At 41.0% G+C, this 13,792-nt stretch overlaps 1 protein-coding gene across 3 annotated transcripts in view; it reads right to left on the bottom strand.

The window, feature by feature from the left end:
- The window catches only part of sgms1b (sphingomyelin synthase 1b), a 36,173-nt gene that overhangs the window by 20,072 nt on the left and 2,309 nt on the right, over positions 1-13,792 (bottom strand). For 2 of the 3 annotated variants that reach the window (XM_042336769.1, XM_042336770.1), the window contains exon 2: positions 4,030-4,119. The gene's annotated coding sequence lies outside the window, so the exon portion shown is untranslated. Of the gene's footprint in view, positions 1-4,029; positions 4,120-13,653; positions 13,764-13,792 lie in introns of those variants that run through there. The other variant, XM_042336771.1, reaches the window with a different exon arrangement.

The following is a 13,792-nucleotide window of genomic DNA, read 5'->3' on the forward strand; positions in this document are numbered from 1 at the left end:
TAGATGAGGGGTGGGTCAAGGTTCTGGAGGCAAGGTTCTGAAAGAGGTGACAAGAATCTTGAATTCGATCCACTGGAATATGGGGAGACGTTGGAGCAGAGCAAGGATGGGTTTACATAGCCTGATGCCAACAGAGTTCTGGAGGATCTACATGTGTAGTTAACTAGGAGAGGAAGCAGGAGCTACTGCACAATTACATGACTGTTAGTAAACAGATCCAGTATCACAAGGGAAGATCATGAGATGGAAAAAATCTTCCTCCAAATTAGATTTACGAATGAAGTGGAGCAAGAACATGAAGACGCAGAATATGAAAATTGAATCCATGGCAACAGGCCTCATGGTGGACAGATTATTAGTTCAGCTTATTTTTCGTCTTAAATTACATATTCCAATGTTACTAAGAGTCTGAATACAATACAGTAGATCCTAATTAGATTTCAAGTCACGTTGGGAAAACACAGCACGTTGATTCCAGAAACCATGCAAACCCTATAATGGCTCAACCATTCTGTATCTAGCAGCTGTTTCAACAAACACAGTGCTGTGTAACGTTTTATTGAAAGTAGTTAGAAGCTGTACAAATAAAAATTGTGCTCTTTTGTTGATGCCGTTTTATAAAACTCCACCAGTTATTTATGACGTTCCTAAAAAGATAAAAACTTGACAAATACTCCACGATTGTCAAAATTGAAACTTGTAGTAACACCTTTATGAAGATGATATAGTTATATTATCACATTACTTCAGTGTATACTCATTCACTTGGATGGGATTAAACTTTACAATGTTACAGTTTTATAATGCTTGCCAATTGTAGTTAATGATCCACCTCCCTTTCCCCCAAATCTTCCTCGGCAACACCCCCAGGTAAAACTGATTAGACCCACCAGCCAGGGCAGCACTTTGGTGTGTTGCTGTTGGCCTCAAAGTCCCAGGTTAGAGAAGAGAACAGTCAGCCAAGTTTCATGCCCTTGATCGTTATCCAAAGACCCCTGCAGAAAGTTGAGTGTGTTTGTACACTGGCATTGAAATGATCAAATTTGATTTGAGTGTCCCTGTAGTGTAATAACCTGCCAAACTCACTATCAAGTCTCATTTGTAAACACTGGCCTTTTAGGTGGGTATCTAAGGAATCACATCTCAGCAGAAGGAGAAAGGAATCAAGACGCCTTCAAGAGAAGAGCAGAAAACACGGCAAGACACTTTTTTTTTGTAAAAATCTGCATTAAGTTTATACATGGAGCAGATAAACCTGCCAGAAATTCGCTTCAGCAACATAAAATTAACTTCGTAAGAAAAAGAACTTGCAATTTTATATAGCATATTAAAATGTCTCAAAGTGCTTTATAAGTAATTACTATCAAGCGAACTATCAACAAGAATGTAGGATTACCATAATTTATTGTGAAATCCTCAGCATAGCAACATGACAAAACAGTCATATCCTCACTTGTTTGCCAATGACTCATTTGTGCAAGTAATCTTGAAACTTACTCTGTCCAAAGACTTCCTTGTATGGAAATGCAAAGAAAAAAAACAACTGGTTTGGGAGTGGCCAAAAGAAAGCACAGTAATAGGAAGTGATAGAAACAAATATAGTAGTAGCTCAACTGACGGATATTTTGTAACTTGACTGTGGATTTCTTCTCAATTACAATTATTCTCCATATACAATCAATTTCTTGATTGTAGAATAGAAAATATTCAAAATGTATCAATTTGAAACAAACAAACTTGACCAATAGATTTCACTAAAGTTCGCATAACTTTTTCTAAACATTTATTTTAATCACAATTCCGATAAGACAACTGCAATTAAAATTAGGGAATTTGCTCTGTGAAATGTTTTCACAATCAGCATTCACAATTTAGCACTGCATGCTGATAGCCATCTCCTTCCTACATCAAGAAATAACAATAACTTAATGTTATTCTTTTCTACAATTGCTACCCTACCTTAGAATGGTAACATGTCTACAGAAAGTTGGAATTCTAATATTAAAACATCAGAGGCTGCTAGTTGTATTCTGGGTCTCCCAATCCGTGGCACAATGCACACATCAAATCAACTACCTACTATTTCAACAGAAGCTAGGTTTCAATTTAATTCTCCTTCCTGTAATGCTTTTCTGGCAGAACTTAACACTTAATAATAATAATAATCCTTGCATTTGATATAGCGCTTTTCACATCTTCTAGACGTCTCAAAGCGCTTTACAGAATATACGGTAAAGTGAATTGACCGTATATTTGTGGGCGAAACGCAGCAGCCAATTGCTCACAGCAGTATCCCACAAACAGTCGTGGATTGAAAATGACCAATTTATTAATGTTTTGGAGGGATTATTATTAGGCATGTGGAGTAAAGAAACTTGCCTAAGGTTTCGCCCTGCCTAGAATTGAACTCCGGTGTCTTGCTTGCAAGGTGAGTGCTCTAATCATTGAGCTACAGGACTCCAACCAATACAATCAAATCGAGTACTTTCTGTAAACTATCACAAGCAAAAAATACAATGAACTATCAAATGCCAATGTCACTTCCTCTATGGACTTCTCATTAATTAATCACGTTGGCAAAGAGAGAGTAATAGCAGCAAAAACTATGCCTATCAATGCCTCCAGAAACCACCATTGAAAAAGGAAATCTCACAGAGCTTCACTGGCTCCAGGTCCACTCAGTTTATACGTTCCTGGTCCTGACCCTCATATGTTCTTGTTGCACTCTATATGTGCCATCTCCTCCAGCTGCGTTACCTTGCGCTAAATTATAATAATCCTTGCATTTGATACAGCCCGTTATCACGTCTTCAAGATATCTCAAAGCTTTTTTTTAAAAGGAACCTCCTGCTGACACAAACTTAATATATTCTCCCCAGATTAAAAGGTGTGAATTATAACAGGAATAAAGGACTATGCATACATTGGTTTGTCCTCATAGGTGTCTCTTTTCAAGCTGAATAGCGCTAGCTTCTCTAATTGTTCCTCATAGCTCATTCCTCCAAGACTGAGATTCGTCCTCAGTGCTTTTCTCTGCACTGGCACTGTTGCCTGGGCAGCTAGTTCCCTTATGTCACAGTGACCCAGAAATGGAAGCAGTACTTTAGGTCCTGTCTGACCATAAACCTATACAGCTCAACTATGATTTCTGGTAATCTGAATTCAACCAATTGAGCAATACAGCCCATCATCCTGTTTGTCTTAATTATTGCTGCCACACGCTGTTCTGACATGGCAAGCAATAACTCAATATCAGCCAATGTGCATTCCCTATCAAACTCTCCTTGTGAGACGCTACCCTGCGTGGAGGGCACTATATAAGTGCAAGTTGTTGTTATAGGACCTTTGCTGCCATATCTGATTCCACTGTTCCAATGTGGTCACCTTAAGGTTCTACGGTTAGGAATCTAAATCCTCTAACTATGCCCCTCTGTTTGATACAACAGGTGATACCCTGGACATCCAGCACCATCAGTTTATGAAGGAGTCTTTCATGTTGTACTTGGTCAAACGTCTTTTGGAAGTTAAACTATGTCATGTGGCTTCCCACAATCAATGCGGGAAGTCATTTCACTAAAAATAAAGTAGCTCCAAAAGCTAGCAATAAAATGTTAGTGATTGAATCATAATGAGGCTACCCTATATTTCTAGGAACCTGTTTAAGAGTTTCTCAGTTTTATTCATGCTACTGTAAGTTTTTAACTTTGTAATTTTTCTCTTCACAATTTGAAAAAAAACTATTTTTAAAAAAAAGGATTTTTGGCCAAGACACTGGAAGAAATGTGCCAGGTAGACAGGACCAGGGCTTAATATCTCGCTCAAAGGGTGACACTTCCAACAAGGTAGTGCATGCCCACCACGGCATTGGAGCATCAGCCGAGACAATGTAAGTGCAAAGTCCTAACGTGGGAACCTAACAACTTTCTCCATGTTTACATTGCATCAATTATCAACTCTGCATTTTCAGCTTCAAACTTTTAATTAGAGTAATACTGAAAGCTATGCACAGAAATGTATTGAACTTCATACCTGGGGCAGTGAGTACAGCTATAACTTGGTACCATCGTAGAAAAGTTTTATGGATGAAGTGCAACTTGAATCCAGAAATGATAGATGAACCTGAAATGAAATTAAAATAAAATTTTCATTTAATACTTTTTCATAAAAAAATCGTTGCAATAAATTAAATAGCAACTGATAATCAATCCATTACTGATATGGTCAAATTCAGTGAATTCCCTAAAACCTACTAGATAGTAAGACAACATGCTTTTTTGTCCAATATGCTTTTCAAATGAATATAAATCTAAATAAATTAGGGTCTTTAAGATAGTGTGCATCATATCTGTTACAAAACAACATGGAGCACACTTCTAATTCCCTCCTAACTCATGCAAAAACACCTGGAGCCACCTTAACTGTACCTGTGACAAATGTAAAGGCAACAAAATGTTCACATAGAATACTGTAAGTTTAACCTTTTACCATGTTACACCTCTGATTAATTGAGGAAATTATTTCAAAAGTATTTAACAGGAGAAAACAGAAGTCTAAAGCATGAACATATAATCACCACCATCTGCAGCATTAATAGAACTCAAGCACATCAGCTTCAAATGAATCACTAGTGTTAAGCAGCAAACATTAGTTATGCCTAACTCTACAGTACATTGAGTTTCTGATCTAATGTGCCTCCGAGGTCACCATCGGAAACTCCACAGTACTCTGTCAACCAATAAATATTTTTTTCTCTAAGAACATTACTGGCAGAAACAATTTATTGTCGCAAATCAACGGGATCTGACCACTTAAAAAGAACAAATAGTTCTGTTGTTGCATTTGTTTTCAGATAAAGAGTAAGAGAAAAAGATAAGGGGACAATTAAAAAGTGACATCAGCTCATATTCATCATGTTCATTCTTCCGTTTTCTCTCCTCACCTCTCCCTCCACCCTCTCTCCCAAATCATAGTTAGAAATTGGAAATCGTGGGGAAAAAAGATCATCTTCAACTTGCTCTATATTTGTCTTTTTTAATCCACTTTGAAATAATCTAATTTACTGCTGTCTGTTATGAGTCAGTTAATCAATCTTGTATTCAAATGCTTCACAATAAAATGAGGCTTTGGAGGTAAGAGAGGTCCAGAACATGGATTACTAGTGTACATTTTCACCATGGAATGAGTTTAACAACAACAAGAGTTTCACGTCCAAATGGTCCAAACACCAAATGGCCTAGAATAATTTCACAATTCTGCCTTTGAAATCAAAACAGAGATAAAAAGTATTAACACAGTGCAGTTATTAAATTATTCATATGATCTTAAAACAAATAATGATAACCAATGATGTGTATTTATCCAAACGAAAGGCAACAATATTCAGCATTTAACTGAAGCTAATTTCTGTTGAGCAACAGACTTGCATTTTTACATTTGTTTATTTTGTGAATTTAACCAAAGATTTTACAGGCAAATAATTTATCTTCCTCCGTCCCCCTCCGTCCTCCCTCTCAAAACAGGAAGATCCAATAAACATGAAAAGTAAACTGAAATACACTGTAACTACATGTATGTATATTTACAAACAAAACACTGTATATCAACATGTAATAGAATGTTGAAAACAAGATGTCAACAATATTTTCATGATACTTGCAAGGAACTTTAAAAGTCTACCTTGCGTGCATGGAAGCAAAAGCTTGTTTTAAATTTATACTAATTTGTAGCTTTATTTAAACCATATTTGTAAGCATTATACTTTTTTTAAAAAACTACAGGAATCAATTCCAACACTACATAAAGAGTCTAACTACTATAGCAGGAAATGCAGTACAGCAACGTTGAAACATTTCACAGTAATTTGAGAAACCATGCACTAATTTCATTTAAGTCTCATGAGCCAAATTTGTAACTTTTTCATGACATAAAAGCAAAAGGCATGAACAACGCGGAGAGGATAAGAGATGATATTAAGCCGTATAGTGTCTTAAATATTCCTTTATCTTTAGACCCTTATATGATTTCTGTTCAATCAGATGGAATCAAAGTCTCCTACCTCTCTCTCAGTTGGCCATAAAGACCCTTATTGAAGGATTTGAAGATTGCAGCTTCCCAGTAAGCAGAGAACCATAATTCAAAATATATAACAATTTGGTACAATAATAGCATTTCCCTCAGCTGGTCTCAATCAGAACAGCCAAAGAGATGGCTAGTGTGGAAAGTGTAAATGTCACAGTATTTGTGGAAAGTAGAAATGTCACAGTGAGGCAGGTAATGGTTTGTGCAGATTATCAAAGAATAGTGAAGACTGCTTTGAACTTAAATATATTATACTGTTAGCAGACTAGAAACTGCTTAATGTTGAGACTAAATTAAAAAATGCAGAAAATGGCTAATTTCTCAGAATTTAAACCTTTTGCTGAGTACAAAATTAGTAAGAAAAATGAACAGTGCCCACAGAGAAATGTTTATACATCATTAAAATAGTAATCAAAACATCACAGCATTTTGGGGCCTTCAAATAGTAAGATGTATACATTTTACTGAATCAGATCTTTAATTTACACCAAATTTAATTTCCCTCCTCGTCCCAGATAAAAAAAGGAGGTCAGAATTTAAGCAGCATGTGGTTACTTTTTCCTTAAGGCAAAAAATAAGGAGACCAGCCAGTGAAAGGCCATTTCAGGAAATACTAATCATCATGCTCAAATGTGATTGGCACTTTGTTTCACACACCCTATGAGTCTGTGGCTCGCTACACTAGACATTATATCCTGATTTCCAGCTTTTCCCCGCAAGAATGAGTTACACTTAAAAAGGAATGAAAACGTTACTTGCTTTGCCAGAATATTTCACACTTTCCGGATTTTTTTAAAAAATGTGTTCAGACTAATTCCAAATCACGATTGGTAGCACCAAGATAGTAAATCAGGTAACTAACCATCTCTTGCATGTTTGATGACGTCTTGCCCCCCTTGGTGACGTAATCGCAGACATGGGGTAAATTTCCACGTGTATATGGATGACACCCAACTCTACCTCTCTGCTTCCACCCTGAACTCCAGGACTACTGGCATCCTGATCGACTGCCTGTCCGACATCAAGTCCTGGACGAGGGCCAACTTTCTCCAACTCAACGTCAGCAAGACCGAAGCCCTCCTGATTGGTTTGCGCCAGCGCCTCCGCACCTCGGGCGCTGGCAGCATCAGCCTCCACAGCTGCACACTCAACCTCACTAAGCCAGTCAGGAACCTGGGTATCTTGTTTGACCCTGAACTATCCTTTCTCTCCCACATCCGCGCCATGACTGGCACTGCCTACCACCACATCCGCAACATTGCCAGACTCCGCCACTGCCTCACCCCTCAGGCTGCCGAAACCCTCACCCATGCATTCTTCACCTCAAGGCTTGATTACAGGAAGTCCCTCCTCATCCGCCTTCCCAACCCTTCCCTTCACAAGCTGCAGATCATCCAAAACTCTGCAGCTCGTGTACTCTTACGCATCAGGCTCCGTGACCCCATCACTCCCATCCTCGCCCGACTTCAATGGGTTCCCATCCCCCAGAGGATCGAGTTCAAGATCCTCGTCCTCACATTTAAGGCCATCCATGGCCTTGCCCCCTCCTACCTCTCTGACCCGCTGACTCTCTACCAAACTGCCCACTCCCTCCGTTCATCAGGCTCCAGCCTGCTCCATGTTTCCCGCCCGACCCGCTCTACCATCGGTGGCCGGGCTTTCAGCCTCTCTGTCCTCACACTCTGGAACTCCATCCCATGGTCCCTTCACCTTGCTTCCTCCCTTGCATCCTTCAAGGCCAGTCTCAAGACCCTTCTCTTCAACCATGCCTTTGGTCCCCCTCACACCTCTCTGCCTTCCCTCACCCCTACACCACCCCTCCCCCATGCTCGGGCCCCGACACCTGACTGTTCAGCGCTTTGGGACATCCTCCTGACATGAAAGGTGCTCTATAAATGTATTTTGTTGTTGTTGTTGTCGTTGCATTGAAACTCATCTATGAAACCGCTTCACATGATCTTTATAGTCTGTTAATCCAGATTCACGTCGCTAACTTGTTCATAGTACCAGTCATAATTGATAAATGACATAAATTAATCAAATATTTTTGCTGGGTATGCTTATTAATACAGAAGATACTACGATGCTATATAGGATTCTGGAATTGTACTACAAAATGTCAAAATAAAACCCATTCAGAGTAAAGAGCATCATGGTATGCTTGCAACAACTAGTTACACTTATATAGCGCCATTCATTCAAGATAGTGCCTCAGAGTGCTGCAACTATGCATGAGCAGTTATCCATAATTATACAAGCGGAGATGCCACAGAAATTATAGCAGTTTTTCACTTGTAGCATTCTAGCTGCATGGTAACAGTTTAATCACTTGGGAAATTATTTTCCTTATGGCTACAATCTGAAATCCTTACGGTTCAATTAGCCTACTGTTCATTTGGATACACAGACAAGTAACTAATGCCCTCTTAGTAGGAAAGAGCAGCGTTTTTTCCCTTCCTTCCTTTCATTTTATTTTCTCGGGCTCGGTATCTTCATATCCACAAATTGTCATCTTCTCCGTGGTCTGCGGATTATGATGAGTACTGAACATTTCTATAACCATACGAGTACATTATTTACTCAAAAGCTCACAGATATACACACACACATACATTGAAATAAAAGCAGTACTAACCTCTATTTATAGTACTCAAACCCAAGCCCACCATGCAGAATTATTGCTGAGGTCAGATTAAAAGATCATCAATAAGGTTTACATTGCCCCTTGGGATGGGAATGATAAAACGAATCCTCATCCCAGTCAGGCAAATGGATAGCTGTTCACTAATAGAAATAATCTGCTGCACTCACAGTCGTCTTTCTCGCAGAGGTCAAAATTAAAGGCTCTTTCAAGTTTGATTGCTTCAGTTGATAAATTTGAATATTAAATCAATGTCATACTTAAAATATTTTGTTTACAAATGCAAATAAAACCTGTTCAAGCTCCCATCTCCATTCAGCAACAACCCTGGAACAGTTCAGATTGCTCACACACCAATAAACCCTTACTCAGCAGCCAACCTTATATAAAGGCCACTAAGTGGTTGTTGAGGGCAGGACAGGTTTGACTGTGTCACAAATCTTTCTTTCACAAATACCATGTCACAAAACAAAAGTAAAACATAAAACTATTCTTACTTTCATTTGGTCCACCACATTAAGTACAGCAACAAAATTTCAATGAACTGCTTGCTTCCTTTTTTAATGCCCAATAATTGCTACTTTCTTAAATACTAAGCAACTATTTTATAGTCCAAGATAACTATGCTGTCATTTTACTATCTTTCAGAAATGATCTTGTTTTAATGAATGTTATGTTCATTAAATAAAGTACTTGAAACTGAAACAATTTGTCTACCTTCTGCATCAAATTTTCAGCTCTGAATACAGCTAGGTTACATATAACATGAGTTACCCCTTTTTGTGCATGTTTTTTCATCCAGTACCAGTTCTCATAAACACAGCATAAAACTCCTACAAAGAGCTGCAAACAATACTTTCACAGACATATTTATATCTTATAAACATGTCATTGCTAGTGCAAAATTACAACCATCTTTGATTAACTTCCAACTACTGGAATCTCAATTGAAACACATTTCACTTGGAGTATCAATGATCTTTTGTGTGCTATGCCACAAAGTGACAGGGTATACAATTTGAAACACAATTCCCCCAACGTAACAAGCTCCTGATACGAGATAAGCCATCAAGAGTCAGAAATTCTCGAAATGCACAAAATGAATAAAAATGTAAACTGGTGAATTAACGTAGATAAACTCAAACATCTCTTAACAGCAAAGTTCCTAAGAGTAGCTATCCTGCAATCTAAACTGGCAAAGGTAACAGATATGAAAGTATGAATAGATTTAAAAAGTGTGTCTGAACATACTGTAGTTATATAACAACAAAATTACATTTATAGAGCGCCTTTCAGGTCGGGAGGATGTCCCAAAGCGCTGAACAGTCAGGTGTCGGGGCCCGAGCATGAGGGTGGAGTGGTGTAGGGGTGAGAGAAGGCAGAGAGGTGGGAGGGAGACCAATGGCACGGTCTCGATCCTCTGGGGGATGGGGAGCCAGTGGAGTCGGGCGAGGGTGGGAGTGATGGGTCACGGAACCTGGTGCGTAAGAGTACACGAGCTGCAGAGTTTTGGATGATCTGCAGCTTGTGAAGGGAAGAGTTGGGAAGGCCGATAAGGAGGGAGTTCCCATAATCAAGCCTTGAGGTGACGAATGCGTGGGTGAGGGTTTCGGCAGCCTGAGGGGTGAGGCAGTGGTGGAGTCTGGCAATATTGCAGAGGTGGTGGTAGGCAGTGCCGGTCATGGGGGAGAAAGGACAGTTCAGGGTCAAACAAGGCACCCAGGTTCCTGACTGGCTTAGTGAGGTTGAGTGTGCAGCTGTGGAGGCTGATGCTGCCAGCACCCGAGGTGCGGAGGCGCTGGCACGAGCCAATCATGCGGGCCTCGGTCTTGCTGACGTTGAGTTGGAGAAAGTTGGCCTTCGTCCAGGACTTGATGTCGGATAGGCAGTCGGTCAGGACCTCAGTAGTCCTGGAGTTCAGGGTGGAAGCAGAGAGGTAAAGTTGGGTGTCATCCATATACACGTGGAAATTTACCCATGTCTGTAGATGACATCACCAAGGGGGAGCATGTAGATATATCTATACGTAATGTGGCACAGTTCTAGGAGTACAATAGCAAGGTTACAGTTCTATTATTATTATTGGTAGTAGTATTGGAATGTAACTTTGATAAGTCTACATTAACTTTCAGACTGTGGCCTGAAAGTTATACTCCCAAATTACTCAAAATCACTCATTGCATCCCAATTACATTTTCACAGGATCTTAAAATTGAGGAACTCTTTGCAACTCAACTCACTCTTCCCTTCCTCATAGAATCTCCAAGATTTTAAACACAAATATGATGTCTGCTAATCACATCGTTACATTTTCTTGGCTTATCGTTTCAACCGTGGCTGTGCTCTGTCGTGTGAGTCTTCACCCTTCAATCGGGTTTCTCAAAAGAAAAACTCTTGTCTTTCACTGTTTTTCGTTCAGGCAATATACAAAACCTGTCGCTTAACCTGACAGCAAGTACTTGTAAAGTACTTTGAGGTGTTATGTCATAAAGCACAATAAATATCAAACAAAGTGGCAGTTTTTGGTCAGAGAGTTGTCTGACATGCAGAAACCTACTGCTATGCTTAAGAATATCCAAACCAAATAGAGGTTCGATGCATTCCACTTACACACAGAAATTCCAGTGTCTGGAATGGAATGTGCATTCTTTTTCAGGAAAGATGCATATGCTTATCTCATTCTGGAGAGTATTAGGTGTAAGTTGGTAAGAGCTAACGTTTGGAGATCCCTTAGAATGTACGTTGAAGTACCGCTGAAGCTTAATCCGCCCAAAAGGCATAGCTTGCCATTGAAAGCATTGGCCGTCAAGTATCCTGCTGCTTGTCCAATTAGGACCACACACCATTAGGGATATTATATATATATATATATAAATAAAGTTATTGAGGTAAGGTTTATCCAAGACTTGATGACAGCAACAATCCTGCAACTGAGGTGGTGGTGGAGTTGGGTGTCAATGGTATGCATGTGAAAATTGACCCAAGCTTGTGGTGACATCACCCTGAGATACCATAGGAGTAGGAGTGGACCAAAGCTTGAGCCCTGGGGGAAGAGGTGAATGTTGCAAAAAGTGGAAAATCTCAGAATAGGAATTTCTTGAAACTTCAAAAGAACTACCAGCTTCACGCTGATCGGCATAAGAGATTGATGAAGTTATTTGCTGCCCAACAATAGTTTCGCCTTTTGCATTTACACTACGATAAAATTTATTTGCATTGAAACAATGGACTAAGCTTTTCAATCACAGGGAGGCATTTCGTCTTCCTCACACAATCCAGATTTCGAAAAGGTTGCACAGGCAACTTCATCTGCTTGATTTTAACCCTTGCTGGGAATTCAATTCAGGAATAGATTTTTTTAAAGAAAAAAACAGTAACGTTTGACTGTGCCCTTTAACCCAGATATTTCCTCCAGCTATTAAGAAGTGAATACCCAAATTAAATTTCCAATTAAAAAGAGGCAAAAGATTTGGCATCTCCAAATATTTTCATCATGTAAATTGTAGAACCCACCGTTGTTAAAAAGATCATTCATTTGCAACTACACCCAACTGGAGAGAACACAGCCGCTCCACCAGTGGTAAAAGGCTTTCAGTCAATAAGACAAAATTGTGGTAACCACATATAAACAAAATACAAAAAAACTGCAGATGCTAGAAATCTGAAAACAAAAGTGCTGGGTACACTCAGCAGGTGGACCCCTGGACCCGAAACGTTGACTCACTTTCCTTTCTCCATAGATGCTGCCTGACCCGCTAAGTGTTTTTTGCTTTTGTAATCACATGTAACTTTGGGGTCACATCAATGCCAGTAATATTTATGAAACGTTAATGTTAATTTCTTTGCTGGGAGAAGAAACTATACAGCAAAGCAAATCCACTGTGTAATATGAGTCAGACAACAAACTTGTCACTGCTGATACATGGCATACACGCACAGTTCACAAACATACCTCGCTTGACATTCACCCAAAACAGATTTTTTTTTGTATTCCATTTAAAAATTAAAAAAAACAATTCCATTAATCTCTGTGATCCCCAAGCGGAAAGAGTAATTGTTTTCACATGTGCTGAGCAAGATCGTGGTAATGACAGCGACTTTTCCTACAAACGCACCAGTTTCAAAACTGTGCACACACACAAACACACAGCATAGCACACCCAACACACAAACACACACAGCGCACCAACACGCACACACACACAGCACACACAACACACAAGCACACACAACACACAAGCACGCACAACATACAAGCACGCACAACATACAAGCACGCACAACATACAAGCACAGACAACACACAAGCACAAACACACAAGCACACACACCCAGCACACACAACCATAATACACAACACAACAAGCGCACATGCAACACACAAGTGCACACAGCACATACATGGGGGGGGGGAAAGAGTGTGTGTGGTGGGGGAGGTGTGGCGGGGGGGAGGGGGAGTGTGGCTGAGTGGGGGGGGGGAGTGTGGCTGAGTGGGGGGGGGGAGTGTGGCGGGGGAGGGGGAGTGTGGTTGGAGAGGGGGGGGGAGTGTGGTGGGGTGGGGGGGAGTGTGGGGGGGAGTGTGGGGGGGGAGGTGGGGGGGTGGGGTGGGGGGAGTGTGGTGGGGTGGGAGTGTGTTGGGGTGGGGTGGGAGTGTGGGGGGGGGGGGTGGGGGGGGGAGTGTGGGGGAGGGGGAGTGTGGTGGGGGGGTGGGGGGAGTGTGTTGGGGGGTGGGGTGGGGAGTGTGGGGGGTGGGGTGTGGGAGTGTGGTGGGGGGGGGGTGGTGGGGGGGGGGGGAGTGGGGGGTGGGTGGGGTGTGGGTGGGGGGGTGTGGTGGGGGGGGGGGGGAGGTGGGAGTGGGGGGGGTGGGGGCAATGTGGGAGGGAAATGACAGGTTGGAAAGAGACTAAGTCACTGTCGGGGCCTAAAACTTTTACCATGAACCGACGCAGCCTCCACATCGCCGTCTGTCAGAGCCCGTGACGGGGCAGCGAACCCGGGCCCGACCAGAGAGAGCGGACAGGTACCCACACACTGACCCACACACACACCGCCCCACACACACACACTGACCAC

The sequence above is a fragment of the Callorhinchus milii genome, unplaced genomic scaffold (genome assembly GCF_018977255.1).
Source record: "Callorhinchus milii isolate IMCB2004 unplaced genomic scaffold, IMCB_Cmil_1.0 Scaffold7, whole genome shotgun sequence".
Taxonomy (NCBI): Eukaryota; Metazoa; Chordata; class Chondrichthyes; order Chimaeriformes; family Callorhinchidae; genus Callorhinchus; species Callorhinchus milii.